Source organism: Trichechus manatus, unplaced genomic scaffold (assembly GCF_000243295.1).
Source record: "Trichechus manatus latirostris isolate Lorelei unplaced genomic scaffold, TriManLat1.0 scaffold00048, whole genome shotgun sequence".
Lineage (NCBI taxonomy): Eukaryota > Metazoa > Chordata > Mammalia > Sirenia > Trichechidae > Trichechus > Trichechus manatus.
Window position 1 is genome coordinate 6,062,178 of NW_004443984.1, and position 9,532 is coordinate 6,071,709.

The 9,532-nt window shown below is 46.1% G+C and overlaps 1 pseudogene; it reads left to right on the top strand.

Moving 5' to 3' along the window:
* The first annotated feature begins 1,334 nt into the window (after window positions 1–1,334).
* Window positions 1,335–8,737, top strand: LOC101347422 (60S ribosomal protein L32 pseudogene; annotated as a pseudogene).
* Window positions 8,738–9,532: the final 795 nt, after the last annotated feature.

Consider the following 9,532-nt stretch of genomic DNA (forward strand, 5'->3'; position numbering starts at 1 on the left):
CAAGGTCATTGGGTCCCTCTGCAATCCATCACTGTGCGTCTGTTTTTATCTAGCATTCTGAAACCTGCCTACTACCAGTCCCAATTGTTTCAGAACAAAGGACTTCTACTGAGTAGACACTTTAACCACTTACACGGTTAATGATGAGTACTTGACAGGGGAAGCATGAGTGTGTAACACGGGGATCTGATCCTGCTTTACCAATCTGGGAGGGCTTCCCAGAGGAGGTGACTTATAATCTGAGTTGAGAAGGATGCCTAGGAGTCCACCCAGAGTTGGGGAGGACAAGAAGCCTCTCAGGCCCCCCCACCAACCCCAGCTTGCTCAGCCACAGTCAGACAAGTCACACCCCAAGGCTGTGACCAAAATGTGACACAGAGACACTTTCTCCCTACCCATGCCACATATACACACTCATATACACATGATGACAGACACAGAAATGCTCAGCAGCAGGACCCTGTTGCTCCCCCCTCCCAGCCTCTGTGATTTCCATCAATTCCTTTCTCCCGGCAGTCACACTTTCTGGGTTCAGATTCCAGCTTTGTATTCACTTGCTATGTGACCCTGGGCTCCCTGACATGGTTCCTCAATTGTAAATGAGGGCAATAACTCTCCCCGCCTCTCAGGGTTATTGAGACGATAAAGGGTGATGATCCCCCAGTGCAGTGCCTGTCCTTGGAAGGTGGTAGCTGTCACGATCTCTCACCTTGGCCTTGCTCTGGTCCCACCTTTCTGCCTTCTGCAGGGGCCCTGCCTCTTCTCCCAGCTCACTGCACCCCTCCCACCATTCTGCCTGAGACTTCTTTCTCTCCCCTCCCTCCTTCCTGAGCCTGAGACCCAGAAAACCTGAGGGACTGGGAAAGGGGAAGGGGCAGCCATCTCCCCGAATAGAAATATCACCTGCTTAGATTCTCAGGGGGCTTATTCCCAGCCTGAGAACCCAGCATAGCCCCATGCAGATCTTGAAGTAACCTCTGTCAAAACCCATCCCAGAAACACACCTGGCTAGGTCAGGCCACTTCCTGAGCCTCAGTTTCCCATCAGTAAACCAGGAAGGGAAAGGATTGGCCCAGATGCCCTCAGAGTCCTCTTCAGTGCCGACATTTTGGGGTCTAAGTCCACACTGGGGGCAGGCGAGGTAAGGAAAGCACCTCACAGACATGGATTTGAACCCTGGGGCTTTCTCTAATTCCCTGGGTGAGCTTTGAGAGGTCACTTCTCTCTGAGCTTTGGTCTCCTCATAGGTAAGATGAGGCCAGCAAGGGCCTACTTGCTTTGCAGGGCCGTTTGGAGGAAACAGTGGAGAAGAGGGATCTTATGCTAGTCAGGGAATGGGCACCTTCCACGGCCAGCGAGTTCCACCTATTGGCCAGCAGATGGCGCCATTGCAGCGTCAGTGCCGGGCCCTACAGCGGTTCCAGGCCCCAGGCCACCGCCAGCCTCTTTTTAGATAGAACCTTTGTTGGGTGTGACCAAACTCAGTCTAGAATTTTACAAGGTTAAAAGACCAAACTTTGGGGCCGAGTGGACTCCTGGATGGCATCTCTCCTTCTAGGATTGTCAGGAGGACTAATGCAATTTAGAATGCAAAGACTCCTGCTTTGCTTGGTAATGTGACTATTACATCTGGCCTGAGAGAAGCTCTTTCTAACCTGACACCCTCTCCCGCGTTCCCTCCCAAGCTGCCTGCACTTCAGCCACACCATGTGACTTACGTCCACGTCCACTCATGTCACCAGGCTTTTGCCCATGCCCTCGGCCCTCTGTCTAGAATGTTCTCCCCTTTCCTGCTTTGCCACTTCCAAGAAAATTCAAGACTTATTGGGGCTTTTTTCTAGTTCTATTTTTTAAACTTTACTGAGATATAATTTACATATCATAAAATTTGCCCATTTTAAGCGTACCATTCAACAATGTTCACAAGTTGTGCTCAAGACTTGGTTTTTAAAATCCTGCGTCTCCAATTGTACCTCTCTCCTGTGTCCCAGACTCTTAATCCAATTGCCCGTTGGATATTGCCACTTGGTTGTCCCCTGACCCTGTCAACTCGATACATCCTCAACCGAACCTCATTGTCTTCTGGTGCTTCCATCTCTTTTCTTGGCCTCTGCAGGCCAGCAATCCTGTCCTTTTTCTTTTTGCGCTCAGCACCTGCTCAGGACCTAACCTAACACACAGTAGGTGCTCAGTAAAGGTTTGCTGAACAAATTAACCAAATACATCAGTATCTTCATCACCTTGTTACCCTCACATCCCACCCTCACATTCCACCTGTTAACCACCCCTCTTGAGTCTCCCTCAGAACTGTCGATCTGCAGTCCACCCCCACCCAGATCCCTGACGCTCCAACCTCTCACTTACACCCTACACTATGGCGGGGACCTCCTCCCCACACTCCCCCACCCCCGGCCTCAGTCTTTCCCCCTCTGGGCTTTGTCCTCCTCTCTAGCCTGAGAGTGATTTCGCCAAAAAGCACATCTGATCTCGTCACCCTCCCCACTCTGCCACAATGAGGTCTGGACCTGCTAATCCAGCACGTGCAGCCCTTCAGAATTTGGTCCCAGCCCACCTTTCCAGCCTTGGTGTCATCCCTCTCTCCTCTCCAACTCTTCCAGGCTTTAGGCACCCCAAACCACAAGAGCAGTATGGCACCCTGGCTAGAAGACAGGTCTGGAGTCAGTCTGGCTGGAGTTCACATCCCAGCGGCTGTGCCTCTCTGAGCCTCAGTTTCCTCGTCTGCGGAATGGGAGCGATGACAGCACCAACCTCTTAGTATTGTTGTGAGGATTAAACGAGATGATGTAGGCAAAGCACTCACTACTGGGCCTGGCACACAGTCAGCACTCAATGCATGTTAGTCTTCTGGCTCCCCGAACACACTGACTTTTTGGTCTCAGGGTTCATCTGCATAGACTGTCTTTCCTCCTTTCTCTCCACCAGGGGTACTGCAACCCATTCCACAAAGCCCAGGAGACATCTGTTCCATCTGGGAGGCCTTCTCCAGGTCCCTAATCAGCTTTATTCAGACCTTCCTCATCACAGAAGTTATCATAGTAGGACCCCTCTTGCGCCTCACCCAGGGCGAATCCAACACCAAGTCGCACACATTTACCTCCCAAATCCCTCCCTTTCTCTCCATCCTTACTGCCACCTCCCTCACACCAGGTGCCATCATGTGCCCCTGCTTCTACTCTATAGCTCCAGTGTTCTTCCCAGCATGCACATCTGTTCTCATCACCCCTCCCCTGCAGCCCTTTATTGGCTTCCAAGCATGGTCCACCAGACCCTTTGGTCTCTGCCCGCTCCCCTGCCATATAAGGTACCCTGTCTGTTTTGCCCTCTGGGCTCCAGCCACCCTGGCCTCAGGAGCACCTTGCCCCCTCCCCCCTCAGGGCCTTTGCACATGCTGTTTCTTCCCCAGGACCTGTTTTCCCTCTTCCCTCACCCCTTATCAAACTCCTTCAGTCCCTCGTCTCAGAGAAGACTTTCCTGACCCTCTCACCACCACTGAATGGAGATCCCCCATGATATGCCTTCCTAGCACTCCATACTTCCTCTTCTTAATGCTTATCACAGTTTGTAATTAAATATTTGAGTGGCTATTAGATAAATATCTGCCTCCCGCACTTCCTGTGAACGCTTCCTGAGAGCAGAAGCCATGGATGTCTTGTTTCGTTGTGTCCTCAGTGGCCTGGCATATCCCAGTGGAATGGCTAAATGGAGTCTTGCTATTCCCTTATGTATCTTTCTCGCCCCTCTGCTCCCTTGTTAGGTCCCCAAAGGCAAGGCCATGATGCAGGTCTGTATTCCCAGATCAATCCTCTACCCCACCTTGGCCTGGAACATTGTAGGGGGTCAAAAAATGTTGCATGGATAAATGATTACGTTTTTTTTCTTAGCTAATATTTTAACTGTGCTTAAAGTTAAATGTTAAAGTGTTATGATTAAACTGCGTTGTGATAAAATAACGACAATAATAATACCTACAGTGGGTATTAGAGCCGGTGGCTGCCACCCAGTGATTCCTGTGTGACCATCTCTGCAAGCTTTTGCAATTCGCTTTCCTAGCCCTGATCAAGGGGTCTCCACAATGACCCAATGGGATCCGCAGGGCCAAAAACCAAAACCAAATCTGTTGCCATTGAGTCGATCCTGACTCACCGGATGTGCTACAGAGTACAACTGCTCCATAGGGTTTTCTTGGCTGTGATTTTTACAAAACAAGGAGCCTGGTGGCATAGTGGTTAAGTGCTTGGCTGCTAACCTAAAGTTCAGTGGTTTGAACCTACCAGCCGCTCTGTGGGAGAGAGATGAGGCAGTCTGCTTTCGTAAAGATCACAGCCTAGGAAACCCTATGGGGCAGTTCTATTCTGTCCTATAGGGTCGCTATGAGTTGGAATTGACTCAACGGCACACAACAACAACCTTTATGGAAGCAGATCGCCAGGCCTTTCTTCCATGGTGGTACTGGGTGGGTTCAAACTATTAACCTCTAGGTTAGTAGCCAATCTCAAACTACTTGTACCACCCAGGGACCTACTGGCAGAGAGGTGTCACTATTTTCCCGCTTTTACAGAAGAGAAAAACAGAGGTTTAGGAAGAGTAAATGGTGTGCCCCCAGGTGGCCGAGCTGGAGCTCAAAGCAAGGCCTTCTGAGTCCAAGCCCGGTGACTGTCCACTCCACCCCTCCCAAGCCTGGATTTTAAGCTCAATGCGGGCAGATTTAACATGTCACCTGACGGTACCCCAGCGCCGAGCGTGGTGCCTGGCTAAGAGGGCGAGGGCTGGCAATGGCTGTTGAATGAATGCATGAGCGAACGAAGACCTCCTGCAAAGAAACCCCTCCAACGCCCCTCCACCCAGACACCACTCATAGCTGCCTTCTCGTGCCAGGGGTTCAAACTCTCAGCTGCGAGCCCCCAAGGGGAGGAGGATAAAGGACCAAGGCAAGATGGAGTAGAGTCACACTCAGCAGCACCTCCTCAGTACAGCACTTTACAGTTTGCAAAGTCCTCTCACTCACTGCCCCTCACTGGGATCTCGAAATAGCTCGGCAAGTAGGCAGGGCAGAACAAATAAACGAACTGCAAAAAGAGACAGGGAAGTATTTTCTGCCCTCTTTGCAAAGCCAATATGTATATTCCTTGTAAACAATTGAGAACTGTGCTGCCCACTGCGGTAGCCACTAGCCATGCTCGGCCATTTAAACATAACTTGTAATTAAATAAAATTAAAAATTCAGTTCCGCAATTGCACTAGCTATGTCTGAAGTGTTCAATGGCCACATGTGGCTGGGACTACCATATTGGATGGAGCAGATAGAGAACATTTCCAACATCACAAAAAGTTCTATTGGACGAAACTGATTTATGACAAACAAATAAGCAAGAGAAAGGGGGGAAAAAACCACCTGTAATTCCATTTGCCAAAGAAAACTATGGTTAACATTTTGGGGTGGATATTTCTAGCTTTTTCTATGGGTATTAGGTTCTGTTTTCCAAACAAAAATTAAAACTGGGTTAATACTGTATACACTGTTTCTGGCCTGTTTTTTTACTTACCAAAGTATATAAATATCTTTCCTCTAACACCTTTTTTAAGCACTAGCACAGTATTTCTGTGACTACCATAACTCATTTCCCAAATTGTCACCGGCATTTGTGTTGTCTTCCCAATTTTTAAACTATCAGAGCAACTCTTCTTAATTTTTTTACGTTTTGTGTTATAAGAGCTATATTTTATTTTGAAATCAGTTCATCATTTTTATAAAAGTGGTGTGTGCTCATTTTAGAACAGTAAATAAAATAAGTAAAATACAAAGAAGAAAAAAGCTCCCTAATTTCTCACTCGAAAATAACTACATTTTCTTTCAACTTTTTACCGTAAGATTTTTTCAAACATACAGAAAGGCTGAAAGAGTAGAGCAACGAACACCCACACGCCCACAACCTCGATTCCACAATTGAGATTGCCACATTTTAGACAGGTTGAGGCTGTCTTCCTGAACATCTTTCTAGGTCTAAACACATAAAATATACACATATACAAGAACAAGATCACACTTTACGTGTTGTTCTGCAATCTGGCTTTTTAAAATGTTTTCCTTTAATAATATCTTGTAAATATCTTCTTAAGTTTCACTAAATATTCTTCTATGACATGTTTAATGGTCCCTTAGTGTCCATAAGAAACCCTGGTGGTACAGTGGTTAAGCGTTTGGGTGCTAACAGAAAGGTTGGCTGTTCAAGCCCACCAACTTGCTCTGTGGGAGAAAGATGTGGCAGTCTGCTTCTGTAAAGATCACAGTCTCAGAAACCCTATGGGCAGGGCTGAATTACCCAATAAGCAAGGTATGCATGGGTTTACTTGTTCGTATTTCCTAATCTGTAGTGAACAATTTCACCTGTTTTTCAGTACATCCGTGAAATTGTTCACTACAGACTAGTAAGTAAACACAAGTAAGCCCGTATGTACCTTGCTTAATGTAAGCCAGTTTCTTATCTTGCTTACTGGTTAATCTCTCCCACCTATGCAGCAGTTCTACTCTGTCCTGTAGGGTCAATATGAGTCGGAATCAACTCGACGGCAATGGGTTTAGTATCCATTGGAGGAGCCTTGGTGACACAATGGTTAAATGCTCAACTGCTAACCGAGAGGTCAGTGGTTTGAACCCACCCAGCGGCTCCACAGGAGAAAAGACCTGGCAATCTGCTCCTATAAAGATTAAAGCCTAGGAAACTCTGTGGGGCAGTTCTCCTCTGTCATATAGAGGTCGCTATAAGTCAGAATCGATAGCACACAACAACAGTATCTGTTGAGGAGTCCCTGGGTGGTGAAAACGTTTAAGCACTGGACTACTGGCCCAAAGGTTGGCAGTTCAAACCCACCCAAAGGTGCCTCAGGAGACAGCCTTGGTGATCTGCTTCTGAAAGGTCACAGCCTTGAAAACCCTATGGAGAAGTTCTACTCTGCACGCACAGAGTCGCCATGAGTCGGAATCAGCTCGATGGCAGCTGACAATAACAAAGCATCTGTGATATGGGTCAGTCAGAATTTTCATAAAATCAGTCCCCTAGAGCTGGATATGGACGTTGTTTCCAATTTTTCATTATAGGAAAAAAACAAAGTTTCATGAATATCCCTGTGTCTTTTTGCCTTTGGGTAATAGTCTCCTGAGGGTGAATTCCTGGTCTGGAATTCAGTAGTCAGAGGACATGCAAATTCTACACCTTGATGCATTCCACAAAGGTTGTACTGCTTTACACTTCCACCGATAATGCATGTCGTTCGCTGCCATCGAATCGGCTCTGACTCATGGTGACCCTGTGTAGAACAGAACAAAACATTGCCTGGTTCTGTGCCATGTTCACAATCGTTGGCATGTTTGAGTCCAGTTGGACAATGTTCTGTTGTGATCCACAGGGTTTTCATCGGTTAATTTTTGGAAGTAGATCACCAGGCCTTTCTTCCTAGTTTGTCTTAGTCTGGAAGCTCTGCTAAATACTGTCCACCATGGATGACCTTGCTGGTATTTGAAATACCGGTGGCCTAGCTTCCAGCATCACAGCAACACACAAGCCACCAAAGTAGGACATACTGTCAGACGTGGTGGTGGGATAAAGCGTGAGACTCCCCATTTACCCACATCTTCACCAAAGCTGGGTTTTGTCAGTATTTTTAACCTTAGGGCAATTATTTTTTGTTGTTGTTATTGCTGACAGTATGCACAGCAGAACATACATCAATTCAACTATTTCCACATGTACAATTCAGTGACATTGATTACATTCTTCAACCTGTGCTAACATTCTCCCCGTCCGTCCTTTTGCAAATTGTTCCTCTCCTGTTAACATAGACTCACTGCCCCCAAGTGTCCTATCTAATGTTTCGAGTTGCTATTGTCAGTTTGATTCCATACAGATAGATCTAGAAAGAGCACAATGCTCAAGGCAGACATTCTTTACTAGTTAAACTAAATTATTGTTTGGTTTTAAGAAGACTTTAGGGGATATTTTTGGTTTAAGGTTTAAAGAGGGCAATTATGTTTTAAAATTATTTATTTTCATCTCTGTCCCTCACATTAGTGATGATCTTTTTAACGGCAATATCTTATCCCTTTTTAAGTGTCAGACTCTAGCACAGTAGTTGGCAAGTGTAGCTCGGCAAGTGTATATTGAATGTACATTAGTTCCATCTCACGGCCCAAGCCCCGGGAGAGGAGTGGCATAGAGAATACAATGGAAATTCATCTTACTGGGGAGTTAGGTTTTAAAGGTGGAAAGTAACTAAAATACCTCATTCTCTTCCCTGCTGCTGCCCGTGGAGGTGGCAGCCATCTCCTACCCGGCATCACGGTTGCCCTTAGACCCCTTGTGAAGCCCAAGACCATAGAAAAGAGGACCAAGAAGTTCATCTGACACCAGTCAGACTGATATGTTAAAATTAAGCCCAGAGGCATGGACAGCAGGGTGCAGAGAAGATTCAAGGGCCAGGTTTTGCTGGTCAACGTTGGTTACCGGGGCAACAAGAAAATGAAGCACATGTTGCCCAGTGGCTTCCTAAAGTTCATGGTCTATAATGTCAAGTGCTGCTGATGTGCAACAAATCTTACTGTGCTGAGATTGCTCACAAAGTTTTCCCCAAGGACCACAAAGCCATTGTGGAAGGAGCAGCCCAGCTGGCCATCACAGTCACCAGTCCCAATGCCAGACTGCACAGCAAAGAAAGTGAGTAGGCAGCTCCTTTATGAGTTTTATTTGTGTTAACTAAAACTATAATTAAAAAAATATATACCTATGATCTCAAAAGCTTTCAAGCAGCCATCCAAGATAAAACAATTGGTCTCTGTTTGCCTGGAGCAGTAGAGGAATAAGGAGACCCAGGAATCGGAGAAGAAACTAGACTGCAGGTCTAATTGCCTCCATGAACTACTGCCTCCTTAGCCATGAGACCAGAAGAACTGGATGGTGCCCGGCTACCATTATGAACATTTTGATCAAGGATTCAGTAGATGAATCCTGACCAAAAGAGGGAAAATGTGAAACAAAACTTCAAATTCCTACAGAATCCAGACTTACAGGATCTATTGAGACTGAAGGAACCCCCGCTTTCACGCTGAGAAAATCTTCAAACCATAAACAAAAATTATCCCTTGAAGTCATATGTAAACTAAAAAACTGCTTAGCTAAACTAGTAAAGAATGTTCGCCATGAGAACTGCACCCTCTTAAGGAATTATCTATATGAGACCAGATTGTCAATAGTAACTCTAAAGCATAGACAAGAAGGGTAAGGGGTAGTGAGTCTAAGTCAATGGTGGTGAAACAATGTGGGTAGAGATAGCAAGAATGTTGACACAACGTGAAGAATGTAACCAATGTTATTGAATTGTACGTGCAGAAATTGATGAATGGGTGCATGTTCTGCTGTGCATATTTTCACCAAAATTAAAATAAAAAAACACTCAATAAAATATCTGTTAAATGAGCAAATGCTTGAAAATCCTTTAGAAAGCCGTCACCAACACAGAG